The sequence below is a fragment of the Lynx canadensis genome, chromosome C1 (assembly GCF_007474595.2).
Source record: "Lynx canadensis isolate LIC74 chromosome C1, mLynCan4.pri.v2, whole genome shotgun sequence".
In the NCBI taxonomy this organism is placed as follows: domain Eukaryota; kingdom Metazoa; phylum Chordata; class Mammalia; order Carnivora; family Felidae; genus Lynx; species Lynx canadensis.
The window spans coordinates 14,195,366-14,202,780 of NC_044310.1; the positions used below are offsets into that span (position 1 = coordinate 14,195,366).

At 49.4% G+C, this 7,415-nt stretch overlaps 1 protein-coding gene across 5 annotated transcripts in view; it reads right to left on the minus strand.

Moving 5' to 3' along the window:
- TMCO4 (transmembrane and coiled-coil domains 4) overlaps positions 1-545 on the minus strand; it is a 93,261-nt gene extending 92,716 nt beyond the window's left edge. For 3 of the 5 annotated variants that reach the window (XM_030325909.1, XM_030325911.1, XM_030325908.1), the window contains exon 1: positions 437-499. The gene's annotated coding sequence lies outside the window, so the exon portion shown is untranslated. Of the gene's footprint in view, positions 1-436 lie in introns of all 5 variants that reach the window. The other 2 variants (XM_032594204.1, XM_030325912.1) reach the window with 2 other exon arrangements.
- Between the last annotated feature and the right edge of the window lie 6,870 nt (positions 546-7,415).

The following is a 7,415-nucleotide window of genomic DNA, read 5'->3' on the forward strand; positions in this document are numbered from 1 at the left end:
GTGTGACCTTGGGCAAGTTCCTTCCTCTCCCAGGACCAGAGCAGCGTCCTCACTTGCCAAGGGAGGAGCTGGGCAACCTTTAAGGGCTCACAGCCTTGAGCCGGGAGGCAGGGAATGGCCTGAGTGCTCTGCCCGGCCTCAGTTTCTCCATCTGTCGCCCTACGTAATTTCTAGAGGCACTTTCCCTTCTGAAAGAAACCAAGCAACAACTAGGCAGCCTGGACACCTGCAGTCAACGCTGGGAGCAGTGTGAGGCCACTCCTCGGGAGGCCTGGCGCCCACGAGGGCGGAGAGTGGGGGGGGGGGGGGGGGGCAAAGGCCCGCGGGGCCGGGTCGGCCGGGCCACGCAGAGGCAACCCTCGTGCGGGCAGCCGCGGGGAGTGGCCCTGGGGTGGGGGAGCTCCACCCGCGGCCCACTTGAACCCGTACTTCTTACCTGGCGGCGGCGGCAGCGGTGGCAAAGGCAAGGACTCCTCCGGTTCCCCCCGCCCGCTCGGCCCCGCCCCGCCCCGCCCCGCCCGCTCGAGCGATTCCGCGGCCGGCTCAGCGACGAGCTCCCGGCAGCCCCGCCCCTTCACGCTCGGCCCCGCCCCACCCCTCCCGCTCGGCCCCGCCCTTCCTGCCCGAGTGGTGCCGCCGCCTGCGCAGACCTTCCCGAGCTTGTGTGTGGGTCGGCGTTCCGGGACCCAGGCTCCTAAGTGTCCCAGCCCTTTTCTCTTGGTCGCCACTACACGACAGGGGTGCCGGCGTCAGGAGGTGACGGGCCAACCCGAGCGCGAAACGCGGTGTGTGGGTCTGTTGGCCTTCCAGGAAACAGCAGGACCTCAGGGCCAGAGAGAAGGCCCTTCGAGGTTCCACCTTGCGGACACTGCTAGCCTGGGGCTTGGTCCCAGAGTGGAGGGCCAGAAAGCACTTGGATGGACATCTTCAAAAGTAAAGCGTGTGACATCAAGGAGCCAGCCACAGAAACAACCTTGCTGCATGTGTACACAGCACTTTGAAATTTACGGAGTATTGACATAGCGATGGCCTGTGTGATTCTTTCGGTTTGTCTAACGCTAAGTTTGGGCCAGTCACGGGGTCTTTCCGTTTGGGGTTTCTGTGCCTGGCGCTCTGCCCGGAGACCTGCCTTTTCCTGCGTCTGTTTCTAGCTTTCCACTCAGGGAGGTTCTGTGAGTCTTCCCTGACCACCAGCCACATTCAGTCATTGAACAAATATTTACTGAGCACCTACTGTGTGCCAGGTACTGTTCTGAGCACAGAGAATCACATATCAGGTGCCGCTTCTGTTCTCTTTTAATGGTAGTACTTACCACTGTATGGGATTAATTTATTTTCCTGTTTATTTGACAATCTGTCATCATCCCCACTAGAACTTAAGAACGCTGAGTGTAGGGGGTCTCGGCTACCTTGTCCTCTGCCGTGTGCCCAGCCTCGGGGACTGTGCTGGGCACTTGGTAGGTGTCCAGAATTTAATGAATGCAAGAATGGCTCTTTATTCCTCTGGCAACCTTGTGAATTCTCATCATACCCATTCTACAGGACAGGAAACTGAGGATCAGGTCCAGGCTGTGCAGAAGCTGTAGAGCTAATGAGTGCCGGAGCCAAAGCCAAAGCCAGAATTGCCACAAAGCTCTTTCTCCTGGTGAAGACAGCTCAATACCATGAATGGAAAAGGCACTGGACAGGGTCAGAGACCAGCTTCCAGGGCAGAGCCGTTGACTCATGCCCCTTGTGGAATGCTCTATGCTTCCAGCTCCTCATTGCCCCACTGGCCAGTAATCATTAAGAAGAGCTGCTCTACCTACCTACAGGGCTCTTGTGAGGGTCAAATGGGTCAATGGTGTGCACTCTTCAGGGGCTTAGGGGCTTATACATGATCATGCGGGTTTTGTGCAAGATGGAATAGTAATAACCATATGGAAGCGGACGCCAACAGAAAAGCTTCAGGCAGCCCCCCCTTTGCTCAACGTCTGGTGGCCCCTTCCAGCAAGATTGTGTGGAACGATGCTGGACCAGGCACCACTCCACACAGTGGTTTTGCCCGGTCTCGAATTTGCTTAGAGACCCTTTGTTGAACACTCTTGACTCTGGACACTGGATTCAGTTACAGCCATGCCCACTTAACCATTCTCACCCCAGCCACCCCCGCGGAACAGCACACAGGACCTAACCCATAACCAAGGCTACAGGTAGGAAAGGTGGAGAAAAGATGTTTACCCCTCTGGCATAGGCTTTTGAAAGTGTCGAGGTTTGGTGTTGTGCACTGAAGAATTTACTTTCCTCATCTGTAAACTGAGGATAATTATGGCCTCCACACCTACAAGGATTGTTGTAAGATTCGATAAGAAAATAAAGGATTTTTTATCGATATTTTATTTAAAATATTGATTTTAGGGGCACCTGGGTGGCTCAGTCGGTTAAGCATCCGACTTCAGGCCAGGTCACGATCTCGCGGTCCATGAGTTCGAGCCCCGCGTCGGGCTCTGGGCTGATGGCTCAGAGCCTGGAGCCTGCTTCCGATTCTGTGTCTCCCTCTTTCTCTGACCCTCCCCCATTCATGCTCTGTCTCTCTCTGTCTCAAAAATAAATAAACTTAAAAAAAAAAATCCTGCTGAGGATTCAACTCAGTTTAAAAAAATATAAAATAAAACATCGATTTTATTTATCGATAAGGATTCGATAAGAAAATAAAGGGAAAGTGCTTTGAACAGTAGCATGCAAGACACGCTCAGAAAAAATAAGCCATTACTCTCGGTAAACATCGTTTCTACTAAGACGGCCTCTATCAGCTCCTCCCAAAGGAATGTTTAGGGGGTTGTGCTGGAAGGAGACGCCTTCTCATACCCACTACCTACTTCAACCAGAATTTACTGAAAGTTGGTGAGGTTCTAGCCATTGCAGATACAGCCAGGGAAAGAACCGAAGGATTTCCAGCAAAGACATGGCGTTTGCATTCTAGTTTATGGGGGAGAGGCGAGACGGACAGGAATAACAAATAGATAATCTGCCAGGGAGCGGTGTTATCAAGAAAAAGGGAAGCAGGGTGAAGGGCACTGACGGAGGGGATGCTATCACAGTGGTCAGGGAGGCTTGCTGGGGACATTGGAAGTGAGAGGAAGCCAGCAACTGCAAAGGTGTTCAAGGGGGAATGTGCTTGACACTTTCAAGGAAAAGGCCAGAGGAGAGAGCTGGGGGGGGGCGGGGCGCGGGGGAACAGACGAAAGTAGGGAGGCAGTGAGGGCCCTATATCACCGTGAGCTTTGTAAAAAGCTGATGCTGGGGTCACCAGATTAGAGCAAATAGAAATACAGGACAACCCAGTCACATATGAATTTCAGGTACACAGCAAATAAATACTTTTTAGTGTGAGCATGTCCCACTGTTACTCAAACCATACTTCTATTAAAAAATTATTCAGGGGCGCCTGGGTGGCACAGTCGGTTAAGCGTCCGACTTCAGCCAGGTCACGATCTCGCGGTCCGTGAGTTCGAGCCCCGCGTCAGGCTCTGGGCTGATGGCTCAGAGCCTGGAGCCTGTTTCCGATTCTGTGTCTCCCTCTCTCTCTGCCCCTCCCCCGTTCATGCTCTGTCTCTCTCTGTCCCAAAAATAAATAAACGTTGAAAAAAAAATTATTCAGGGGCTCCTGGGTGGCTCAGCCGGTTAGGCGTCCGACTCTTGATTTCAGCTCAGTTCATGATCTCACGGTTTGTGGGATTGAGCCCTCACCCCGCATCAGGCTCTGTGCTGACAGTGTGGAGCCTGCTTGGGATTCTCTTTCTCTCCTCCTCTCTCTGCCCCTGCCCTGCTGGTGCTTTCTCTCTCTCAAGATAAATAAATAAAAAAAAAATTCATTGTGTATGTGAAATGTAACTGGGTATCCTATATTTTATCTGACAATTCTACTTGAGCCCGACCCCCAGAGATTCTGATTCTGTCGGTCTGGGGTCTGGTCAGGCATAGGCATTGTTCACAACCTCACTAGGTATTTCTGATGTGTGCTTAGCTTCAGAGACCACTGATATAGGGCCTTGCCTATGGATTTTATTCTGCATGAGATGGAGAATTGTAGAAGGTCCGGGGCAGTGATATGACATGATCCCACCTTTTAAAAGGATCCCACTGGCTCCTTGCAAGGACCCGGGGGTAATCGTGGACACAGGCAACTGGTTAGGAAGCTATTGCTATAACCAGGCTGGGGAAGGGGCTTATCTCTGTTGACTGCCCTCTATGGGCTAGGCACAATGAAAGCGCATAACGGAGGCATGGATTCCTGAGCCTAGTCCCAGACCTATTCTATTTAGAATTGTTCAAGGGTATGGAAGTCTGAGAATTTCTATTTTTAACAAGTTCCCCCTGATGATTCTGGTGATCAGTCAGGTTTGGAACAACCAAATGATTGGGTTTCATTCTCCCCAAAATTGTAACCGTGGATACTGTTTAGGGAACACTAGCTTTCCATACTTACTTTATATCATTCGATCCTGTGCAGTTGATACCGTGATTAGCCCCATTTCGAAGAGGAAGGGACTCAAGCTCAGAGAGGTTAAATAACTTGGCCAGCGTCAACTCTCTGCAAAATGGCAGAGCCAGGATTCGACCCCAGGCCCGACTGATTCTGCTATCCTGTCTTTTCAGAGGCTTAAATACCAATACAGGTTCAGAACTATTTAGATGACTTTCAGATCATGAATCCTCAGCAGGAGACGGCTCCTTCACTATGTCCAATAGATGTCTGTCCTTCCAGGATGTAGGTGGGACTGGCCTGGCATTGGTGTTTGTTGAATGGAACTGAAATATGGGGGTGATGTCACCGATGACAGTTACTCATCCCTTCCTGTAGAGTATGCTTATGATGCCCTTATGCTGAACTTGAGACTGAAGGACCCAGAAGAATGTTTATGGTCACTTCTTTCCTAAGAACACTCAGAAATAAATAGGGCTCCCCTGGGGAGGAAATGGACCCACCATCAGAGGAGGCCCACAGTGGAGGGTGCTGCAGATGGTCTGTGGTTACCATGGATATTGTTATATTGATGAGCAATCCCTTGTTTGCATTTCCAAGGCATCTTTGACCCAGAGAATTAAACATCTTTTTGTTAAATTGGACCTTCAGTTGGTGCGATGAATTGGAATTGGCTAAGCTAAGCAGCAGGAGGCTGGGGTCAAAGCCGCTTGGGTTAGTATTTCCCCCCATTGTTCCTGTGTGTTAGGTGATCATTTCACAGTCCTCTGTCTTGTCTCTTATCCAGAGGCTTGGGTGACGACCTCTGCCTGCTTCTTATCTAAGAATGCTTTGCACTCGCCCCTGGTCTGATATTTTCTAATGGATGAGACCCACATCATCAGTGGTATGTGAGGTAACTTTAGCTGGCACATGAACTTACATGAACCTCTTGGATCATACCTGAAAAAGTTGTTCCCTTCAATCCTTATTCCACTGAAAACATAGTTTAATGCCACTGCATCTTTCTTTTTTTTGAGGTACAATTTAAAAACTTTTTTTAAATGTTTATTTATATTTGAGAGACACAGAGAGACGAAGACACAGAATCCGAAGCAGGCTGCAGGCTCTGAGCTGTCAGCAAAGAGCCTAATGTGGGGCTTGAACCCACGAACCATGAGATCGTGACCTGAGCTGAAGTTGGACGCTTAACTGACTGAGCCATCCAGGCGCCCCAAGGTACAATTTTTTTAATGTTTATTTTAATTTTGAGAGAGAGACAAAGCACGAACAGGGCAGGGGCAAAGAGAGAGGGAGACACAGAGTCCAAAGCAGGTTCCAGGCTCTGAGCTGTCAGCACAGAGCCCCACGTGGGGCTCGAACCCACGAGCCACGAGATCATGAGCTGGGCCCCCACACAAAAGTGAGCTCAGACGCTGTATTTGCCTTTATGTATCTGGCTTATTTCACAACACAATGTCCTCCAGGTTCCTCCGTGTTGGAGGACCACATTGGAGGACTCCCTTCTTTTTTTAGGGCTGAGCAATATTTCACTGTGCTCTTTTAGCATTTGCTAATTTTCCTTTTTAGCAAAGGGACAATAGGCCTCAGCTCAGAGCCTTTGGCTCTCCAAAATACCAAGTTAGGATGTGATCTTTCTGGTATTTATTATTTCATAGCCTTTGTATTTTGGAATGGTCTCAGATTGATAGAAAGTTACAAAGATAGTACAGAATTCTGACCTAAGAACCACGTGTCCTCCCCCGTTTCTCCAGTGTTAGCCTGACGCAGGGCTCGAACCCATGAACTGTGAGATCATGACCCGAGCTGAAGTCAGATGCCCAACCGACTGAGCCACCCAGGTGCCCCTCATTTTTTAAGTTTTTAAGAATTACTTCCTATAATGCAAAAAGAATTTTTTTTTTTTAATGTATGACAGTGACCCTATTTCTTTTTAAAACATTAAGCACGGGGGCACCTGGGTGGCTCAGTCAGTTGAGCGTCCCACTTCGGCTCAGGTCACGATCTCACGGTTCATGAGTGTGAGCCCAGCATCAGGCTTTGTGCGGACAGCTCAGAGCCTGGAGCCTGTTTCAGAATCTGTATCTCCCTCTCTCTTTGCCTCTCCCCTGCGAGCACTCGGTCTCTAAATAAATAAATAAATAAATAAATAAATAAATAAATAAATACAATAATTAATTAAATAAAATAAAAAACATCTTAAACATTTAAAATCAAAAATGAAACATTAAGCACAGAAAAATGGGATTATTTAAAAAAATAATAGTAAAAGTGTTATGCAGACGTGGTAAAAAAAAATTCTTGATTTCCTTCAGGTTGACTTCACCTGTAGGAAAATCCTCCCCATGGGCTGGCATGATGGTTACCAGCCAGATGGGCGGTCTTCCAGCCACGCCGGTTTCTCTCACTAGTCTTTAGAACATACGTTTCCCTTAGGATGGTAGGCCACTGCTATGACTATCAGACGTTGACCAGCACAGTGGCCCACATCATGACATTGATGACTTATGGAGCATAAAATCCAGAGGGAGGTGGTTCCATAGTTAGTCCGGTAGCTCAGTGATGTCAGCAACGGCCTACACTTTTTCCACTTTTTCTCACCCTTGGCACGTTGGACCACTCTGTCCTGTGGTCCAAAGATGGCTCCCTCGGGGGCACTCATCCTTCAGTAGTTATGTTCAAAAGCAGAAAAGAGGAAAAAGGGAGCTCTCTTTGTGGGCCTTTCCTCATGGGATTCTCCCCCACGGTCAGGGTGGAAACGATTTCCCAGAAGCCCCCTCATTAGGATCACATGTCTGTGTCACATGACCATCCCTGGCTGCCAGGGACTCTGGGAAAGGAAGGACCTGGCACGGAGACTGGCTCAGACCCCTGTAGATGGGAACAAGCCAGCCCTAACATTTGTGGGGCTCAGGGCGAAAACACAAAATGATAAATGAAGCATGTCCAG